Raw genomic sequence first — 13,990 nt, 5'->3', positions numbered from 1 at the left:
GCATTTCTCTGATGGCCATTCTAACTGGTGTGAGATGGTATCTCATTGTGGTTTTGATTTGCATTTCTCTGATGGCCATTCTAACTGGTGTGAGATGGTATCTCATTGTGGTTTTGATTTGCATTTCTCTGATGGCCAGTGATGATGAACATTTTTTCATGTGTTTTTTGGCTACATAAATGTCTTCTTTTGAGAAGTGTCTGTTTATGTCCTTTGCCCACTTTTTGATGGGGTTGTTTGTTTTTTTCTTGTAAATTTGAGTTCATTGTAGATTCTGGATATCAGCCCTTTGTCAGATGAGTAGGTTGCAAAAATTTTCTGTAGGTTGCCTGTTCACTCTGCTGGTAGTTTCTTTTGCTGTGCAGAAGCTCTTTAGTTTAATTAGATCCCATTTGTCAATTGTGGCTTTTGTTGCCATTGCTTGTGGTGTTTTAGACATGAAGTCCTTGCCCACGCCTATGTCCCGTATGGTATTGCCTAGGTTTTCTTCTAGGGTTTTTATGGTTTTAGGTCTAACATGTAAGTCTTTAATCCATCTTGAATTAATTTTTGTATAAGGTGTAAGGAAGGGATCCAGTTTCAGCTTTTTACATATGGCTAGCCAGTTTTCCCAGCAACATTTATTTAACAGGGAATCCTTTCCTCATTTCTTGTTTTTGTCAGGTTTGTCAAAGATCAGATAGTTGTAGATACGTGGCATTATTTCTGAGGGCTCTGTTCTGTTCCATTGATCTATGTCTCTGTTTTGGTTCCAGTACCATGCTGTTTTGGTTACTGTGGCCTTGTAGTATTTTACCAGGCAGCCGTTGGGCATGCACTGTTCATCAGGCTCAGTCTCAGTTCCTTGGCATATTAACCAACAATTACAGTACGAGTGCAATGATGGAAGAGTGCAGAGCACTCTGGGAGTGTGGAGGAGTGGCACATGATCAGGTAGAGCTGAGGGAGGAAGGGGCTTCCTGGAGGAAGGGACTCCTGAGTTTGGTCCTTAAAACTTTGAAGGAAATAGTGAGGCAAAGCATCACAAGGAAGTATCCAGACTAAATTTCTCTCCTATGTTACTTCATCTATAGCTGCGAATATGAATGCTTTTCTGGAAGCACCATGCTTGCTCAGGAACGAGGGGAAATATCATAGAAGGAATTAAGGTTATATTTCTTGATTTTCTTTTCACTGGACTACATGGCTTAACAACAGAAAATAATGTATCTTGCCCTATTGTATTTTTAGTCTTTTGCTGTAAGTAGTAAGTCCAAGTAAAATACGGAGCAATGGGACTATGGAATTCCTAAATTCATCCCCAGGATATTGCTAAATTGAGAACTAGTCGTTTCAAGAAAGAAGAAAACACTGTAACTGTAAACAGACAGATAAAATGCAAGCTAATAAATTTCTTTAAAATTTTTCTTTGTGCTATTAACATCATATGATGTATTGCATGTAATTGGAGACAGGCTATAGTTGAAAGTGTGGACCTCACAAAAAAGAAATTCCTAGGTTCAAACCCCAGCTCTGACAGCTCTTAGCCATGCAAACTAGGCAAGTTATAATGGCTGAATAGTAGCCATCATATAAAAATACCAAATGTTCTTAATCATTTCTTTTTTTGAGACACTCAGGTTGTTTCTCAATGGGGAGTATTAGTAATAAGACAATAATCAATACTGTCATACTAAAATCTTTGTTCCCCTCTCTGACAGAATAAATTTTTTTAAATGGAATTTCTAGGTTAGAATTTATATCTATTAATAGTTTAATATCCCTAGGCCAGTTTCTTCATACATAAAATGAGATGGATGATGGTACCCACTTCACTGGATCATTGTAAGAAGTAAATAAATTAATAGGAGGAAAACTGCTTAAGCAAGTGTTTGAAACAGACTTTCTGTCCATTTTAAATCAATGAGTAGTAGCTTCCTCCAGGGGGATTTTGCCAAGTTCCAAAGGAAGTCATGTTTTTCAGGTCCTGGAATACTGCCAGTGCGGAGGAATAGGAATGGAATGTAGTCAGAGGATCACATCCAGGTCATTTTCGGGATTCCACATGACTCCTTGCTGAATTTATACTGTAGTTATACTTTTTCTTTATAACAGACATTTGCACAACCTAAGAGCTAAAACAGTAGGGAAAATACAGCAGCAAATCCACTTACCCCACATCATGTCCCATTCAAATACTCACAAACACTCATCTTTGCCAGTTTCTTTACTTAGTCCTTATCAGATAGTACCCACAGAGTTTCTTCTATCTCATCGAGCCAGTGACTGTACTGAATAACTTACCTCTTTTCATGTGTGAGCATTACTTATGCCCCAATTTCATTTTTACCTTCCTCTAAGCATAGATTCTTTATCTTTCTAACTCTGATGTTATGGACATTGAAATAATAAATCTAATTTCTCTGGAAAATTATGAACAAATGAATAGGAGATATGAGAACCCTGAGATAAAGTTGGTCCTGCTTATTTTGGGGGATATTTCCTCATTGTTATATCGGGGAAGATAATTCATCATTTGAGTGCAAACAGTGCTCCCAGTAAGGTCATATAGCCATTATCTAAAATGCCATAGGATTTATCTAGCATCACTTGTAGAAACAGAAATCTATATGGCCAGCTCTGGGGTACAAAACACATCACACTGGATGTTCTACCCAATGATGGTAAGATCCCATAGGGGAAATTAAATGCCATGAAATGGCCTTAATCATGGGAGTTAAGAAATTGTTTTTCACAAACTACACGGTAGAATAAAAAACATGATATGAGGGAGAGAGAATAGCATCTAAAAGGCATAGGATGAGGTCAGAGTTCTGAATGCACTTTATCGGTGTGGTGGTTAATTTTATGTGTCAACTTGACTGGGCTAAGGGATGCCCAGGTGGCTGCTGAAACATTCTTTCTGGGTGTGTCTGTGACAGTATCTCCAGAAGAGATTAGCATTTTGAATTGTTGGACTAAGTAAAGAAGATCTGCCCTCACCAAGGAGAGCAGGCACCCCTAGTCCGATGAGGGCTCAAATAGAACATAAGACAGAGAAAGGCCAACTTTCCTCTTTTCAGTCTTTATGAACTGGGACATTCATCTCCTTCTGCCCTTGGACACTGAAGTTTCTGGTTCTCATGCCTTTGTGCCTTTGGATTCCAGGACTTACACCAGTCCCCCATCACACCGCCCACCCTGGTTCAATTACAACAGAATTGCCTTGTGACAAAATCACTGGGGGTGGAGGAGTATAAAGTCAGTGTTTGTGTTTATGCCATCTTTGCCATGTGTCTCTTACACAGAGAATTGAGGTGATTATGGAAATATGCCCCCGAAATAACAAGAAAGATCACAGGAAGCTACACAGGCAAGAGTAGAAAATTCAGGAATACTGTTAATACCAGGATTCTTCTATACATGTACAGATGGTCCTTGAGTTACTTTTTTTTTTATTTTATGATGTTACAGAAGTGAAACGCATTCAGTATAAACCATACTTCAAGTACCCATACAAACACTCTGTTTTTCAGTTTCAGTACAGTATTCAACAAATTGCATGAGATATTCATTACCTTATTACAAAACAGTATTTGAGAGATGATTTTGCCCAACTAATCATTTATATCATAGGCTAATATAAATGTTCTGAGCACATTTAAAGTAGAGTAGGCTAGGTGTATTAAATCCATTTTCCTCTTATGATATTTTCAATTTACAATGGGTTTATCAGGATGTAACCTCACTTTAAGTCAAAAAGCATCTGTATAGCTTTATATCCTGTTTTCTCTTCAAATATTTTATCATAGGAATTCCCACATATTATTAAACATTCTTTGAATATGTGGTTTATAATGGCTGAATAGTAGCCATCATATAAAAATACCAAATATTCTTAATAATTTCCTTTTATGAGACACTTAGACGGTTTCCTAGTGGGAAGTATTAGTATTAAGACTATGATAAATATTGTCATACCAAAATCTTCTTGTGCATCTCTGACAGGATACATTTTTCAAAAATGGAATCGCTAGGTTAGAACGTATATTATTTAAATTATTTAATTCTAACAACAAACACTATTTCAAAAACTAGATACTGGAGAAAACACAACTGACTCTAGATAAGTCTAAAATTTATCTGGCAGAAGCAGACATGTTAGACATAAATAGATTAGCCAAAAAAGTTTACAATGCCATGGGGTAGCAGTTAATATGATTTGCAGAGGAAAAGAACAGTGTAGGTCATTCTGGTGAGTCAATGAATTGTAAATAGATTTAAAAAGCTTTTGCTGCTTTCAGGTCTATAACCCTATCAAGTCATTTAGGCTTTCTAAACCTCAATTTGCTCATTTTGAAAACTGGAGACATTTCCCATGTTCATGCACCAGAATACTTAATACTGTAAGCTTGAATGTTCTGCCTAAATTGGTATGTAGATCTGCTGTCATCCCAATCATATGCCAGACCAGGATTTTTATAGAAAAAGAATAGATAGAAAAAGGATCATAGAAAAGCTGATTTTAACATTTATATGAAAAGGCAAAGGACCTAGAACAGTCAAAACAATCTTGATAAAGAGCAATGTCGCAGAACTCACACTACCTCACCTCAAGACTTATTACAAAGCTTTGGTAATCAAGACGGTGTAGTATTGACAAGAAGATACATAAACAGGTCAATGAGCTAGAATTGAGAGGCCAGAAATAGATCCACGCTTATAAAGCAAATTGTTTATGATAAAGGAACCAAAGCAATTTAAAAGCAAATAAAATACCTTTTAACAAATGGTACTGGAACAATTGGCTATGCATAAATTTTTTTTTTTAAACTTAGACTCCTATTTGCACTTACACTCTATTTCACACCACACACAAGAACTAATTTTAAATGGCGGAAAGATCTGTGGATAGGAGTTTGAGAACCTTGAAAGATAGTCTATAGGAATAAGTATCTGCCCTCAGGCATTAGACCCTCACTTATCCTTAAATGTATCAGGATAACTTAGCTTAGGCTAGGACCTGGCCTATGGCCCTTCCCCACTACTTATTAAAACATTTAAAGAGAAATCTAAATTAAAAATCCAAAATAATAATGCAATTTAAAACTACCTCAAAAAATCCAAAAATCTTTAAGATATACCATTTGAAACAAAAGTGTTAAAAGAGATAGAACAAGAATTTTATATAAGCATGATAAATGTAAAGAGATGTAACAAGGCCGGGCACGGTGGCTCACGCTTGTAATCCCAGCACTTTGGGAGGCCAAGGCGGGTGGATCACGAGGTCAGGAGATCAAGACCAGGTGAAACCCTGTCTCTACTAAAAATACAAAAAAAAAAAATTTAGCCGGGTGTGGTGGCGGGCACCTGTAGTCCCAGCTACTCAGAGAGGCTGAGGCAGGAGAATGGTGTGAACCCAGGAGGCGGAGCTTGCAGTGAGCCGAGATTGCACCACCGCACTCCAGCCTGGGCGACAGAGTGAGACTCCATCTCAAAAAAAAAAAAAAGAGAGAGAGAGATGTAACAAGCTATTAGTAATATGAAGAATAATAAAAATCATTAAAAATGAAAATATATGAGGTATAATAGCTGGAAAACTACACCAAAGATGGGATAAAGAAAGGATAGAAACAGCTAAAGAATAAATTCGTGAATTAGAAAATGAGACAAAGAGGCAATCTCTCGGCAATCAGAAGAATAAAGAGATAGAAGATATACAAGTAAGCATATTCCTCCCTGTTCCCATTATGTAGTATCAACCCTCTCTCCTCAAGAAAAGCAGTTTACAACCCAAATGTCCAACAACGATAGACTGGATTAAGAAAATGTGGCACATATACACCATGGAATACTATGCAGCCATAAAAAATGATGAGTTCATGTCCTTTGTAGGGACATGGATGAAACTGGAAAACATCATTCTCAGTAAACTATCACAAGGACAAAAAACCAAATACCGCATGTTCTCACTCATAGGTGGGAATTGAACAATGAGAACTCATGGACACAGGAAGGGGAACATCACACTCCGGGGACTGTTGTGGGGTGGGGGGAGGGGGGAGGGACAGCATTAGGAGATATACCTAATGCTAAACGACGAGTTAATGGGTGCAGCAAAACAACATGGCACATGGATACATATGTAACAAACCTCCACATTGTGCACATGTACCCTAAAACCTAAAGCATAATAATAAATAAATAAATAAAAGAAAAGCAGTTTATTTACCCCAACATTACTATAACTCCCTTCTGATCCACTGGCATGAGGAGTCCAAGGTGGCCAGGTGGTAGACCCAGCTTCAAATTCAGTAGAATCCTCACTTTGCTGGTGGAGACATAGCCCTTACTGGGAATGATGTTCTCTAACCTAACAGAGCCTAAGGTTAGAAGACAGGAAGAACAAATTTCACAAATAGGTCACTGGGGATGATCATGTAGGGATCACTTCTATTTCCTTGGTTACCAGACCTGTGTTTTCTAACCATTAAGGTAGAGCACCATATATCAGTCCTTATTTCAATGCATACACCCCAAAATTGAGGATCATGCTCTAACCTTCAGAATGTGTTCTCGGAGAGGGCCACTTAGCTGAGCCTTTAAGCCCACTGCATCATTCAGCTAGGCCAGCTGCTTCTGGGTGATGGGATATATGGTGGAACCAGTGAATCCTGTAATCGTTGTATGTCCTTTGCAGCAAAATTGGTCCCTTATCTGAGGAAATGTGGTGAGATCCCATATTGATAGATCAGGTATGCTGAAGTGTTGATTCATGCTTGGTGTAGATGTAACCTCTGGTAAGGAAAAATTGCCGCTGTTTTCCTCAATTGAGGGGTTAGCATCAGTCTCTGAGGCTGACATTCAGCACTGGCTAGATAAGCCCTTTGTGAACTGAATCCCATTCTGTTAGGTATTTGCATACTTCTATTCCTGCCACCATTGAATGCCAACTTGCCCTGGTACTGCAATAAGAAATGTTGGCTGACATCCACAGGTTTACTCATCCTGTCCACCTGATGGTTGAGATCCCCTTCTGCAAAAGAGACTTGCTGGGCATCACGACAAGACAGACAGATCTGCATGCTTGGCGCCCACCATCTATAGGGCCCACATATCTCTTTCCCCTGCCTCCTTGCCCTCACTCTTCCCATTCTGGTCTTTCCAGGCCCTGAACAAAGTAGCCAAATCATTCACCACTACTATTGCTACCTAAGGTCACTTTTCCTTCCATACGAAGTGGACAATCAAGCTCAAAGCTCTGCCCAAAGCTCTATATAGAGATTTTATACAAGTGATAAAGAAGATTATGGGAGGTAGCCCAAAACCCCTCCCAATACAGTCCTGTGACCACCACTGTTCCTCTCTAAACTATTTCTTCAAAGCATTCATTAGTAGTGGAATCTCCTAAAAGAAAAAAGCCCGTAGCAGCTTAGGGGGAAATGAAAATAGGGTGAACCGGGAAGGCAGAATGTTATTGAGCATTCAGACATTGGAGGGATAACCCTTCCCCAAACAAAAATGATACCTTCAAAAAGCATCAATTTAGTGTTTGATTTAATACAATTTTTTTCCATTTGTAATGATTTCATGTGCATTTGTGTCATCTCTTTAAGCAGTGTTTCCATCCCTTTGGAGTCAGGAAGTATATCTTACTCCTCCCTGTATCCAACTTTCTCAGTTCCCATCACAGGGCTAGGATCACAGCAGCTATTCACGTTAGTATTAAACAGTTTGGAATTGACCGATCCTCACTTAGGCAGTCCAGGGCTCTCACTCTCAATTCTGTCATGATTATGCTGCCTTGACTATTGATGCCCATGCTTCCACCTATAAACCACCCTTCAAGGTTTTCAAATCCCTACTCATGAGTCTTTCTACCTTTATTTCAATACTGAGCAGCCATCCTCAACAAAGGTCATTTTAATACCAAGGTCCATATCCACCATGAGGGTGCCCATCTCTGGATGGCAACTCCAGTCTTGTTTGCTTGTCTCTCACACCATTTCTGTTTACTGACTGTTGAAAGAAGAGACTGCGAGAGCTCCCTATCCCCACATGGCCTGATAACAGAAATGAGTTATTCCACTGGCTGGCAAAATACTAAATCTTCCCTTCATGGATCCAAAACTGGGCTTAGACACTCCTCTACTGTGCTCTCCACTGTTCAGATTCTACCATTGAGGACCTCCTGGAGAAATCTGGAGTCCCTGACTCTGACATGAAGTCCACAGACTACTTGTCAGTAACCCCCAAGGCATGGTTTCTATGGACCTAAGTTTGTGTCAGTCCGAAGATCAAGTTTGTCCCCAGAATGTCTCTCTCGTGTTCCCCCTTTGGGTCTTACTGAGATTAATGAGCAATCTAGTTCTGCTATTTACTAGTTGAGTGATCTTCAGTGAGTTAATCTCTCTGGTATTTTCTTTCCTGAGCTGGCATAGGAAAAGACTCATTTGTATTTCACAGGGTTATGATAAGAACTAAGTGACATAAGGAGTATGTGTTGCTTTGCACAGTGTCTGCTATTTGGTTGCCACTAATTAATAAGCATTGTTATTATAATTCTAGTAATATTGTTATCTACTCCATTTCATACTATAATACCTTCATCACCCATACAGACCATTTTTCTGGCTTTACAATTGTCTCTCTGCCACCCATCTCTTTTCTACTCTTCCTACTCCTACATACAGTTGCTTAGTGGAGTTGATTTGTTATCATTTTTTTCAATGAAATTATACTACACACTCTGGCAAATTTTGAAATGCCCCTCCAACTTTTTCCCTTGTCTTGCATACCATCCCCTTCACTATTCACTTTGTGATTAACAAAATATTGCAAACAAACTTATAGCATATGACAATGATGCCACTTCTCAAAATGACTAGAAAGCATACATTCATTCACACTAATATGTCTATTTTTTCTGACTCACAGGGCTGTGTTTTAATGACAGGTTTATATCCCCAAATTTGGGTAACACCAAAAACACAACCTAATAAGCTATGCCGCACAGTGCATTAGGAATAGGCTAATAGACGTTGCCAAAAAGAAACAAGAAGAGAAATGCTCACTGCTTCTCAATATACACTAAACAAAAAGCCAAGATGGCCGAACAGGAACAGCTCCGGTCTACAGCTCCCAGCGTGAGCGACACAGAAGACCGGTGATTTCTGCATTTCCGTTTGAGGTACCGGGTTCATCTCACTAGGGAGTGCCAAACAGTGGGTGCAGGACAGTCGGTGCAGCACACTGTGCGCAAGCGGAAGCAGGGCGCGGCATTGCCTCACTCGGCAAGCACAAGGGGTCAGGGAGTTCCCTTTCCTAGTCAAAGAAAGGGGTAACAGACGGCACCTGGAAAATTGGGTCAGTCCCACCCTAATACTGCGCTTTTCCAACGGGCTTGGAAAACGGCACACCAGGAGATTGTGTTCCGCACCTGGCTCAGAGGGTCCTATGCCCACGGAGTCTAGCTGATTGCTAGCACAGCAGTCTGAGATCAAACTGCAAGGTGCCAGTGAGGCTGAGGGAGGGGCGCCCGCCATTGCCCAGGCTTGCTTAGGTAAACAAAGCAGCCAGGAAGCTCAAACTGGGTGGAGCCCACCACAGCTCAAGGAGGCCTGCCTGCCTCTGTAGGCTCCACCTCTGGGGGCAGGGCACAGACAAACAAAAAGTCAGCAGGAACCTCTGCAGACTTAAATGTCCCTGTCTGACAGCTTTGAAGAGAGTAGTGGTTCTCCCAGCATGCAGCTGGAGATCTGAGAATGGACAGACTGCCTCCTAAAGTGGGTCTCTGACCCCCGAGCAGCCTAACAGGGAGGGACCCCCTAGTAGGGACAGACTGACACCTCACTCGGCCAGGTACTCCTCTGAGACAAAACTTCCAGAGGAACTATCAGACAGCTGAATTTGTGGTCTCACGAAAATCCGCTGTTCTGCAGCCACCGCTGCTGACACCCAGCCAAACAGGGTCTGGAGTGGACCTCTCGTAAACTCCAACAGGCCTGCAGCTGAGGGTCCTGTCTGGTAGAAGGAAAACTAACAAACAGAAAGGACATCCACACCAAAAACCCATCTGTACATTACCATCATCAAAGACCAAAAGTAGATAAAACCACAAAGATGGGGAAAAAACAGAGCAGAAAAACTGGAAACTCTAAAAAGCAGAGCACCTCTCCTCCTCCAAAGGAGTGCAGTTCCTCACCAGCAACGGAACAAAGCTGGACGGAGAATGACTTTGACGAGTTGAGAGAAGAAGGCTTCAGACGACCAAACTACTCCGAGCAACAGGAGGAAATTCAAAACAATAGCAAAGAAGTTAAAAACTTTGAAAAAAAAAATAGACGAATGGATAACTAGAATAACCAATGAAGAGAAGGGCTTAAAGACGCTGATGGAGCTGAAAGCCAAGTTTCGAGAACTACGCGAAGACTGCAGAAGCCTCGGTAGCCGATGCGATCAACTGGAAGAAAGGGTATCAGTGATGGAAGATCAAATGAATGAAATGAAGCAAGAAGGGAAGTTTAGAGAAAAAAGAATAAAAAGAAACGAACAAAGCCTCCAAGAAATTTGGGACTATGTGAAAAGACCAAACCTACGTCTGATTGGTGTACCTGAAAATGACGGGGAGAATGGAACCAAGTTGGAAAACACTCTGCAAGATATTATACAGGAGAACTTCCCCAATCTAGCAAGGGCAGGCCAACATTCAGATTCAGGAAATACAGAGAACGCCACAAAGATACTCCTCGAGAAGAGCAACGCCAAGACACATAATTGTCAGATTCACCAAAGTTGAAATGAAGGAAAAAATGTTAAGGGTGGCCAGAGAGAAAGGTCGGGTTACCCACAAAGGGAAGCCCATCAGACTAACAGCTGATCTCTTGGCAGAAACTCTACAAGCCAGAAGAGAGTGGGGGTCCATATTGAACATTCTTAAAGAAAAGAATTTTCAACCCAGAATTTCATATCCAGCCAAATTAAGCTTCATAAGTGAAGGAGAAATAAAATACTTTACAGACAAGCAAATGCTGAATGATTTTGTCACCACCAGGCCAGCCCTAAAAGAGCTCTTGAAGGAAGCACTAAACAAGGAAAGGAAAAACCGGTACCAGCCACTGCAAAAACATGCCAAATTGTAAAGACCATTGAGGCTAGGAAGAAACTGCATCAACTAATGAGCAAAATAACCAACTAACATCATAATGACAGGATCAAATTCACACATAACAATATTAACTTTAAATGTAAATGGGCTAACTGCTCCAATTAAAAGACACAGACTGGCAAACTGGATAAGGAGTCAAGACCCACCAGTGTGCTGTATTCAGGAAACCCATCTTACGTGCAGAGACACACATAGACTCAAAATAAAGGGATGGAGGAAGATCTATCAAGCAAATAGAAAACAAAAAAAGGCAGGGGTTGCAATCCTAGTCTCTGATAAAATAGACTTTAAACCAACAAAGATCAAAAGAGACAAAGAAAGCCATTACATAATGCTAAAGGGATCAATTAAACAAGAAGAGCTAACTATCCTAAATATACATGCACCCAACACAGGAGCACCCAGATTCATAAAGCAAGTCCTGAGTGAACTACAAAGGGACTTAAACTCCCACACAATAATAATGGGAGATTTTAACACCCCACTGTCAACATTAGACAGATCAATGAGACACAAAGTTAACAAGGATATCCAGGAATTGAACTCAGCTCTGCACAAAGTGGACCTAATAGACTTCTACAGAACTCTCCACCCCAAATCAACAGAATATACATTTTTTTCAGCACCACACCACACCTATTCCAAAATTGACCACATAGTTGGAAGTAAAGCTCTCCTCAGCAAATGTAAAAGAACAGAAATTATAACAAACTGTCTCTCAGAACACAGTGCAATCAAACTAGAACTCAGGATTAAGAAACTCACTCAAAACCGCTCAACTACATGGAAACTGAACAACCTGATCCTGAATGACTATTGGGTACATAATGAAATGAAGGCAGAAATAAAGATGTTCTTTGAAACCAATGAGAACAAAGACACAACATACCAGAATCTCTGGGACACATTCAAAGCAGTGTGTAGAGGGAAATTTACAGCACTAAATGCCCACAAGAGAAAGCAGGAAAGACACAAAATTGACACCCTAACATCACAATTAAAAGAACTAGAAAAGCAAGAGCAAAAACATTCAAAAGCTAGCAGAAGGCTGGAAATAACTAAAATCAGAGCAGAACTGAAGGAAATAGAGACACAAAAAACCCTTCAAAAAATTAATGAATCCAGGAGCTGGTTTTTTGAAAATATCAACAAAATTGATAGACCACTAGCAAGACTAATAAAGAAGAAAAGAGAGAAGAATCAAATAGATGCAATAAAAAATGAAAAAGGGGATATCACCACCGATCCCACAGAAATACAATCTACCATCAGAGAATACTACAAACACCTCTATGCAAATAAACTAGAAAATCTACAAGAAATGGATAAATTCCTCGACAAATATACCCTCCCAAGACTAAACCAGGAAGAAGTGGAATCTCTGAATAGACCAATAACAAGATCTGAAATTGTGGCAATAATCAATAGCTTACCAGCCAAAAAGAGTCCAGGACCTGATGGATTCACAGCTGAATTCTACCAGAGGCACAAGGAGGAACTGGTACCATTCCTTCTGAAACTATTCCAATCAATAGAAAAAGAGGGAATCCTCCCTAACTCATTTTATGAGGCCAGCATCATCCTGATACCAAAGCCTGGCAGAGACATATCCAAAAAAGAGAATTTCAGACCAATATCCTTGATGAACATTGATGCAAAAATCCTCAATAAAATACTGGCAAACCAAATCCAGCAGCACATCAAAAAGCTTATATACCATGATCAAGTGGGCTTCATCCCTGGGATGCAAGGCTGGTTCAACATACGCAAATCAATAAATGTAATCCAGCATATAAACAGAACCAAAGACAAAAACCACATGATTATCTCAATAGATGCAGAAAAGGTCTTTGACAAAATTCAACAACCCTTCATGCTAAAAACTCTCAATAAATTAGGTATTGATGGGACGTATCTCAAGATAATAAGAGCTCTCTATGACAAGCCCACAGCCAATATCATACTGAATGGGCAAAAACTGGAAGCATTCCCTTTGAAAACTGGCACAAGACAGGGATGCCTTCTCTCACCACTCCTATTCAACATAGTGCTGGAAGTTCTGGCCAGGGCAATCAGGCAGGAGAAGGAAATAAAGGGTATTCAATTAGGAAAAGAGAAAGTCAAATTGTCCCTGTTTGCAGATGACATGATTGTATATCTAGAAAACCCCATTGTCTCAGCCCAAAATCTCCTTAAGCTGATTAGCAACTTCAGCAAAGTCTCAGGATACAAAATCAATGTACAAAAATCACAAGCATTCTTGTACACCAATCACAGACAAACAGAGAGCCAAATCATGAGTGAAATCCCATTCACAATTGCTTCAAAGACAATAAAATACCTAGGAATCCAACTTACAAGGGACGTGAAGGACCTCTTCAAGGAGAACTACAAACCACTGCACAATGAAATAAAAGAGGATACAAACAAATGGAAGAACATTCCATGTTCATGGGTTGGAAGAATCAATATCGTGAAAATGGCCATACTGCCCAAGGTAATTTATAGATTCAATGCCATCCCCATCAAGCTACCAAGGACTTTCTTCACAGAATTGGAAAAAACTACTTTAAAGTTCATATGGAACCAAAAAAGAGCCCACATTGCCAAGTGAATCCTAAGCCAAAAGAACAAAGCTGGAGGCATCACGCTACCTGACTTCAAACTCTACTACAAGGCTACAGTAACCAAAACAGCATGGTACTGGTACCACAACAGAGACATAGATCAATGGAATAGAACAGAGCCCTCAGAAATAATGCCGCATATCTACAACTATCTGATCTTTGACAAACCTGACAAAAACAAGAAATGGGGAAAGGATTCCCTATTTAATAAATGGTG

The 13,990-nt window shown here is 40.0% G+C and overlaps 1 long non-coding RNA gene across 2 annotated transcripts in view; it reads right to left on the bottom strand.

Annotated features, from left to right (window-relative positions):
• The window catches only part of LOC116460195 (uncharacterized), a 101,508-nt gene that overhangs the window by 79,493 nt on the left and 8,025 nt on the right, over positions 1 to 13,990 (bottom strand). For both annotated transcript variants that reach the window (XR_004245744.2, XR_004245745.2), the window contains exon 2: positions 6,212 to 6,362. This is a non-coding gene — a long non-coding RNA (uncharacterized LOC116460195). The remainder of the gene's footprint in view (positions 1 to 6,211; positions 6,363 to 13,990) is intronic.

The sequence above is a fragment of the Hylobates moloch genome, unplaced genomic scaffold (assembly GCF_009828535.3).
Source record: "Hylobates moloch isolate HMO894 unplaced genomic scaffold, HMol_V3 SCAFFOLD_20, whole genome shotgun sequence".
NCBI classification, from domain to species: domain Eukaryota; kingdom Metazoa; phylum Chordata; class Mammalia; order Primates; family Hylobatidae; genus Hylobates; species Hylobates moloch.
Note: the sequence above shows the minus strand (reverse complement) of the source record. Positions and strands in the feature narration are given on the sequence as shown.